The 8,716-nt window shown below is 37.6% G+C and overlaps 1 pseudogene; it reads left to right on the top strand.

Moving 5' to 3' along the window:
• Positions 1-1,193: 1,193 nt before the first annotated feature.
• Positions 1,194-8,245, top strand: LOC129510583 (GTP:AMP phosphotransferase AK3, mitochondrial-like; annotated as a pseudogene).
• Positions 8,246-8,716: the final 471 nt, after the last annotated feature.

Raw genomic sequence — 8,716 nt, 5'->3', positions numbered from 1 at the left:
TTGGACCAATATCCAATACTATATCTATCCATGGTTATGCCAAATGGAAGTTCCTTGTTATAAAATCCTGAGGGCACAGCTAATCCTATAACAAAGTTGACACTCTAGGTTCCCATATTACCTCTTCGACCAGAATCATATTTTAAAGAATTATTTTTAAAGCTTTTTTGTGATGACAATTTAATGAGTGCCAGCTCTTGTTTCAAACTGTGGAACTAGACACATGGCCTTAGGCAACATTTTAATGATTTCAGATTTAAAATGAAGTTTCTGCTCATGATATTCATTATACCTTTTAAAGGTAACCGACACTTTCCTAATATCATTATTTAATCACCTACCTCATATAATTCTGCTTACCTCTAATTACTTCAAAGCTTAACTGAGATTGAGGTCTACATTTTAATATATGGGCTGGCAAATTGATAAAAGATCTGGAATGATATTTACCCCAACTAGAAAACATTATTAAGGATATGAAAAGGAATCATTTGGCCAGAATGTCTTTCATTGTGTCTGCTGCCTTGTTGGTATAATGCAAGACTTACTGGAGTCAGACACCCACTGGCAAATCTTCCTATCACTGTTGTACGGAAAAACAACCTCCAGCTTTTTAGAAAATTAGATTTGTCAACTTTATTGAGTTGTGTGGCTGAATACACAGTAGATGAGGATGAAATATTATAACTTAAGCCCTTCAAGTCCTTTTTAGTTATCGAAGACTATGATGTGTTTGTCTTCTGAGAATGTGCACTACATATGCTATTGTTTCGTTATTTATAAATGCTAATGAAATATTTTATCAAAAAAAGAAATATTTTATCAAATATTTTGACTTTTCTAGTTAACATGCATAAGAATATTTTATATTTCCTTGTGTTGAATTTTAGGAGCATTATTACTATAAAAGTGAACTCAAATTCATATTTTAAAAAATCAATTAAGTTGAAGATGGAAAACATATCACATGACACAAGATGTGTGATTAACTGTATGAACAGAGGAAAGCTCTGAAGCATTTTTATTGAAGCTGTCTTCAACTCCATCATAAGAATGTGTAATTTTAAAGAAGGAAGTGATGTTGAAGATCTTGTAGTTTATTTCATATATGTGGATAATACATTGCTAATCTGTTAAGTGACTTCATATAAGTCAGTTAGTTAAGGAGATAATCTGCTAATAAGGAGTCCATAATGCCTGTTTCTATGAACTTTTACAGGTATGTTAACTTCTTCATATTTTTCATTGGAAATAGTCATAATCATTGTATTTTCTTAATATTTTGGAATTTTTATGTACAATTAAAAAGTGTTATAGATATATACATGCATATATAGATGAATGTATAGATACCAATGGTGAATATATGTGTATGTTTATCAACACACATGGCACCATGGAGAGAACTCTCAGGAAATAGAATGTCCTACTAAATCTAAAATATTATTAAATATATCTTAGCTAGTACCTTTGGAAAATTTGACTTTATGCATACTGATCTCAGGGTTTATCAAGAAATGTGTTTTTACTGTTATTTTATTTTAAGATTTTATTTATTTATTTGACAGAGAGTGAGCACAAGCAGGGGGAGGGGCAGGCAGAGGGAGAGGAAGAAGCAAGTTGAGCTGGGAGCCTGACCTGGGGCTAGTTCCCAGGACTCTGGGATCATGGCAAAAGCCGAGGTTTAACCACTTAACAAGCTTAACCACTTAACCTACTAAGGCACCCAGATGCTCCTTTACTGTTATTTTAATAACTAAATTTAAATATGTAGTTTTTGGTTCTTGATTCTCTCTTTTAAACTGATATTAAATAATCTAAATTTATAGTTTCAAACTATTGTTACATAAAATAAAAATATTACACTGAAACACTATATGCATGAATATAAAAGGTTAATTGCTCAATCATTTTGGTGTTTTTATTTTTATTCTGATATAGTTAACATATAGTGTACAGTGTTATATTAGTTTCAGGTGTACAACACTGATTCAACAGTTCTACACATTACTCAGTGTTCATCAAGATAAATGTACTCTTAATCCCCTTCACTGTTTAACTCATCCACTCACTCACCTGCCCTCTGGTAATTGTCAGCTTGTTCTCTATATCTAAGAGTCTGCTGTTTGATTATTGTTTTTATAATGTCTGATTTAATGTTATCCACAGAATGACTGCATATCTATCTATCATTTCCCAATTACCATATTCAATGGGTTTATAAAAAGATAAGGCCAATGGATAGAATTTCCTTAATAAAAATATATTTTAACCAATCTATGAATGGTATGAATATTTGAATGATACGAATCTTAGTTCATAAATTTAGGAGTGCCAGAAAAGTCTAGGTTCTTTGGTTTGTATGTCAAAGTATGCTCCTAAACTGGTGGAATAGTAAGAAACTAAGAAACTAGAATTATGGAGTCTAGGCTCAACACCTCAGATACACATTGCAGGAGGATCCTCAAGTCTAGATTTTTGTCCATCAGTTATTATTGAGTTGCTGATAGCTTATTCAGCAAGGTGTCTTCTGCTCCAGTACCTCTGTTGCTTTTATGAAATAAATGAGAATAAGTACCTTTGATAATCAGAGGTTTTGGATCTTGAGTCTAGCCTTTACTGGTGCATCACAAACAAATTTTATGAGATTTTGCCACACTTCAACCTGGGCTATCCCAAGGAACAATAAGGAAGCATCTTCAGTGTCTTAACCTGGGTTGCCATGGCAAAATTCCATAAACTGGGTGGCTTGAACAACAGAAATTTATTTTCTCAACAGTCCATGAGGCTAGAAGTCATGTTAGCATGATCCAGTTGTGGTGAAAGCTCTCTTCATTGCTACAGATGCCTGCCTTCTTGCTGTGTCTTCACATGGCAAAGGGAAAGAATAAGCAGTCTGATGTCTCTTCTTATAAGGGCATTAATCACATCCTAAGGGCCCCATGCTCATTATCTAATCTAACCTTAATTATCTCCCAATACTCCATTTCCAAATACCATCACAGTGAGGAGTAAGGCTTCAACATATGAATTTTGAGGCACACATTCAGTCCACAGCTCCAAGTTATTTACATACTGCCCTACACATGACCTCCAACCTCTTCCAAATTATTACTGTCAAAAACACCTGACAAATAGAAATCTGTTTTCTTCAGACAGCTTTTAAAATACTTTTTTTAATGAAAAAAATAATATAATTAAATAAAAGCCAAAATATTCAAATTCTTGAGAATCAGCCTGAAAAGAATGAGAGTAGGGTAGTATGGAATATCTTGCCACAAAAGGTAAAGGGGTCTCTCACATTCATTTTGAATTTTATTGAACAATGAGTAACTTAGGCTTAGGAAAAATATGTAATATACCATTAAATTCTTTACTTCCAGTATCAAAATCATTTTTTTACATCTTCTAAGAGGAGCATTCCAGTTTTCAAATATTTAATTATTTTGCTCTATGTCACTTTCTTTTGAAATCAGAACTCTTAAAAAAAAAAAAAGAAATCAGAACTCTTCCATTTTTCACTTTTTTGTAATTGTTCCCAGTGCTATAATTTTTAAGACAGTCAGTTAATTAAAGTGAATCAAGACACTTCAAGAAAATTAACACCCCCCCAAAAAAGAAAGAAAATTAACCCAGTTTTACTTCCAACTAAACATCTTATTTATTGAAAAGGGAACAAACATTGAGAAACCACCTTTAATAGAATGGATCTCAAAAAATGGATCTGAATAATTGCAGCAGGTCTGAATTGCTCCCATTTCTTACTTATCTTAACTTCTAAAATGGAAATACCTCAAAATATGGGAAGAATTTCAAACACTTATTTTTTAATTAAATCTAAAATGGAGGAATTGTTCTAAATATTAAAGATCCTTTTCATATGAAACTAATTTTAAAATGAGCTCCCATGGTTTACATGAATCTGAGGTCAGGGTCAAGAAGACAGATTCTGGGCAGCCTGTGTGGTGCAGCGGTTTAGCGCCGCCTGCAGCCCGGGGTGCGATCTTGGAGACCCTGGATCGAGTCCCACGTTGGGCTCTCTGCATGGAGCCTGCTTCTCCCTCTGCCTGTGTCTCTCTCTGCCTCTCTCTCTCTCTCTCTCTCTGAATAAATAAAAAAAAAAAAAACTTTAAGAAGACAGATTCTAAAACCATGAATGCAATTGTCTCTTGTTGTGAAGAAAGAAAAATTCCTATTGGAAAAAAGAATTTAGTTCATTGATTTCTAATTTATCTGCCACCTCTTGAATTTCAAGGGTAGCTATGAGAATAATGAAAACAGTAAGGTATGACCTTGCAATTGATGAATCAGTTGACACCAGACTAGAACTATACACCTGGTGTGAGCAAGATGTTTTAATGTTTGATAGAAACAGAAGTTCATATGGGGTTTTACATTCATGCCCTATGTATTCTTAGAAAGGTAAAATAGTATCATGTGCTCTAATAAAATAACTGTGTTGTTAATTAGAATTTAGCATTTTCTAGTACCAGTTATACAAAATATAATTTATCATGTGTAGTACGTAGAAGTACTGACAAAAGGTATAAATGTTACTGATTCCCAAGCAATACCGAGCTCAAATCTTCAGTGCTAGCTAAAATCATAGAAAACTGGATTTTCCAACATTATCACATGGACATTGTAAATTACGTTCGCAACTTTTTAAAAAAATATTTTATTTATTTATTCCTGAGAGACACAGAGAGAAAGGCAGAGACTCAGGCAGAGGGAGAAGCAGCTCCCCGCAAGGAACCTGATGCGGGACTCAATGCTGGACTCTGGGATCAGTACTGGAGCTGAAGGCAGACGCTCAACCACTGAACCATCCAGGCATCCCAGATTCACAACTTTTAAATTATACTACCTAATTGCCTCTAATAGTCTGATTTAGATTTCAAAATAATGGGAAATAGTTCTGCTTTGTTATTTCCTCTTCTTACAGGTAATTTTACAATTCCAGAAAGAGTCCACCAAGGCATTTCTTCTTGTATGCACTACTTTCTTCTTCAAGTCCCTAGCACAGTATTCTCATCCATTTCGATAATCTCAGCTGATTGTGAAAGTAATATGCATTTATACTAATTTATACTCAGAAGTCTAGAATGATTGAATGCCATTTTAGTATGAAGCTTCCAAGATAGTTGCCATTTGGAAAAAGATTATTTTAAACACTATAGAACATGTTTCTAAAAGTGACATGTCCAGCAGCTTGACTCTACAAGTAGCGATAATTTAGGAAGGAAGGAAGTTCAGGGAACTCCCTCATACCAGTTTGACAGCCATCTTCTCTTTCTTATGGCTTGTCCCAATGGATGTCCCCCACTTAGTTCCATTCTTTTGGCCCATTCTGACCTGCTTTACACATTCCCACAGCAAACTGTTTACCTCTCAAGTTTTCTCCTGCTTTCCAATCTTTCGAAATTGGAATTGACTAATAAATCTTTCATCTTCCTATCAATGAATTCACTCTTCCTGCATCTGTTATTGATTCCTTCTTTTTTCATTTGCTAAAAGGAAGGAAAGTTTCTTCTCCTGTCAGTTGCCAACCTGTCCACAAATGCTTCTCCCACTTTACATTCTCAAGGGTTTCTCCTTTTCAGTTATTTTCTTATTTTTACTATAAGCTTTTCATTTCTGCAGTGTTTTTATCAGTAGCCTAGAAATGTAACTCCTATATTTCCAAATGAAACAAAATAAAATTAAAATTCTTTTGATCCCACATTACTCTATGACAACTGTTCCATTTCATTTATTCCTTTTATTTCCTTAAACTTCTCTTATACACATTGTTTCTATTTCCTATATCCCCTTTGTATATTGTATATGTCACAAACTCTTGGTAATGCTTCCTCCACTCTATCAAGACTGTCTTTCCAGGGAATCCAGTCACCACTGTTTGCCTATATGTACTGACTCAAATTTTCATATCTTAGTAGCCCTTAATGACTTAATCACTCCCTCAAGAAATGACTCTTCTCTTGAATGGCTCACCCCCGCTCTTTAGAGGTTTTTCAGCCACATTTTAAACTTCTGTGGACTTTTACCCTTCTGCCATCCAAAAAGTGGTATTATTCAGGCCTGTATCCCACCCTTCCTCTCCCCTCTCCTCTTTTTAGGGGATTTAGGGAATAATTCTCAAATAGCAACTTTGATTTGAGATGACTATTCTGAATACAAATATCAGCTACCTTCTTCACTATTTACTTATGTAGATCATGGATATCTCAAATTTAATGCATACAAACTTTTTGGTACCTCCACTATTGATTCCATTTTTTCACGTTTGGTATCATTAGCATCCTGCTATTGCAAATATTTGCCAAGCATCCAATCCAGGAAAAGACAGCTTCCTTAGCCAATCTCTACTATCTCACTTTTAAGAACCAATTTCCAAAACCCCACCAGTAGTCAATTTAAATGCATGTGCCAATTTAGTTCTGCATTGCATTAATGCAGATAATGTCCATATCTGTTTAGTTCACCTCTCTCTCCCCAACCAGAGTAGTTGGGGTGTCTTTAAGCCAGGCCCTAATCTAATTTTATTGCGTTAAAGAGAAATTTTTAAATCACCAGAAATGGTATTTTCCAAAGGATCTCACAGGCATATGATGGAATTCCATTTTACTTTTTGTCTGCCAAGATTTTACTTTTGAGACATACTTCTATCACACAGTTTGGTGCCTGATTTTGAATTCCAGTTTCACTCTCTGGACGTGTGATCTCTAGCAAGTTATACAACATCTTTGTGCCCCAGAGATCTATCTCCTCAGAGCAGCAATATCTCATAAGCAAATCACCTACAGGGGTCCCTGGGTGGCGCAGCGGTTTAGCGCCTGCCTTTGGCCCAGGGCGCGATCCTGGAGACCCGGGATCGAATCCCACGTCTGGCTCCCGGTGCATGGAGCCTGTTTCTCCCTCCGCCTGTGTCTCTGCCTCTCTCTCTCTCTCTCTGTATGACTATCGTAAATAAAAAATAAAAAAAAAAGAAAGAAAGAAAAGAAAAGAAAATCACCTACAATAATTGCTATGGGAAACACTCAGAAAAATCACGGGTGCATAGTAACCACTCATTAAATGCTATGTTAGTCCTCTTTTTTTTTTTTTTTCTTTCTTTCTTTTCCTTATCCTTAGCATTTTCATTTCTGAAACTAGCATAAAACACTTTACTATTCTACTGCTTAACAACCTTAGGAAAAGTGGAGCAGCGCCGTCCGCCCGCCGCCCCGCCCGGCGCAGGCCCGCGAGCGTGCAGCCAGGCCGGAGCCCCTGCGCGCGGCCCGGGCTCCCTGCGGCCGTGGGTGCGGCCGTGGGTGCGGCCGTGGGTGCGGCCGCGCGGCTGCTGCGCGCCGTGGTCCTGGGGGCGCCGGGCTGCGGCGAGGGCACCGCGTCGTCGCGCATCACCAAGCATCTGGCGCGGAAGCACCTCTGCCCGGAGACCCGCTCGGTCCGGGACAACATGCTCCGGGGCACAGAAACTGGTGTGTTAGCCAAGACTTTCATTGACCAAGGGAAGCTCATCCCGGATGACGTCATGACTCGGCTGGCCCCTCGTGAGCTGAAAAACCTCACCCAGCGGAGCTGGCGATTGGATGGTCTCCAAGGACACTTCCACCGGCAGAAGCCCTGGACGGAGCTTATCAGATAGGCACAGCGATTGATCTGAACGTGCCCTTCGAAGTCATTATTAAGCAGCGTCTCACCGCGCGGGATTCATCGCCGCTGGCCGAGCCCACAGCCTCGAATTCAACCCCCCAAAGCCGTGGGCACTGATGGCGTGACAGGGGAGCCTCTCCCCCAGCGGGACGGCGACAAGCCAGAGACGGTTGTCAAGACACTCAAAGCATGTGAAGTCCAAACACAGCCAGTCCTGGGATATTACCGGAAAAAGGGAGTATTGGAGACCTTCTCTGGAACAGAAACCAGCAAGCTCTGGCCCCATGTGTATGCTTTCCTACAAACAAAAGTTCCACAAATAAGCCAGAAAGCATCATTTACTCCACGAGGCGAAGTGCACATCGCCAGTAAGATGAGCAGAGACTCCTCGCCTGTGCATTTAGAAGCTCCGTGTTCTGAGACTGGCATGTATGAATTCTTTGAGAATTATGTTAGTCTCACTTCTACTGATTTCATTCTGGAAATTAAGAATGGGCCAAATGAGTCCGATACCAAGATTCATCTTTTCGTCTACCCGGGGTATCTTCCATCGCTTTGTAATTTAGAAACATCAGATGTCTTAAATTAAAAGAGCAATTGGTAGTGATATTGACTTTTGTTCAGAAGAGTTAAGTGGTTGGTAAAAAATTTTCTTATTCTTTGGAGAAGCTAAAAACATTTCCATGTCACTGGGTAAAGTATCTCATCAGAGAACTGTGTTGTAGACTGATGCCAAACCCCAGCATCGTTAGCACTGTGGTACGTGGTTTTGTGAAACACTATCAAATTCTGGAAAACAAGCAACCAGATAATGCGGATTAGTTTCAGGATGCAAATTCACTGTTGCCTTTACACTAAGAAACTTAATAAATACAGTATATACGGTTAAGTTTTTATGTCATTAAACAAACTTTCAGTTTATTCAGAATTTTCAGTCTGCTATAAAATTGTGTTAAATTAGCATGTAGGAAAATATTATTTTCCTATGACAGGTTTTGAGAACATGTGTATTGAAAAAAAATGATTAGAAATTGACATTGGAAGTTCTTACAAAAGCACT

This window comes from Nyctereutes procyonoides, unplaced genomic scaffold (genome assembly GCF_905146905.1).
Source record: "Nyctereutes procyonoides isolate TBG_1078 unplaced genomic scaffold, NYPRO_anot_genome, whole genome shotgun sequence".
Lineage (NCBI taxonomy): Eukaryota > Metazoa > Chordata > Mammalia > Carnivora > Canidae > Nyctereutes > Nyctereutes procyonoides.
Note: the sequence above shows the minus strand (reverse complement) of the source record. Positions and strands in the feature narration are given on the sequence as shown.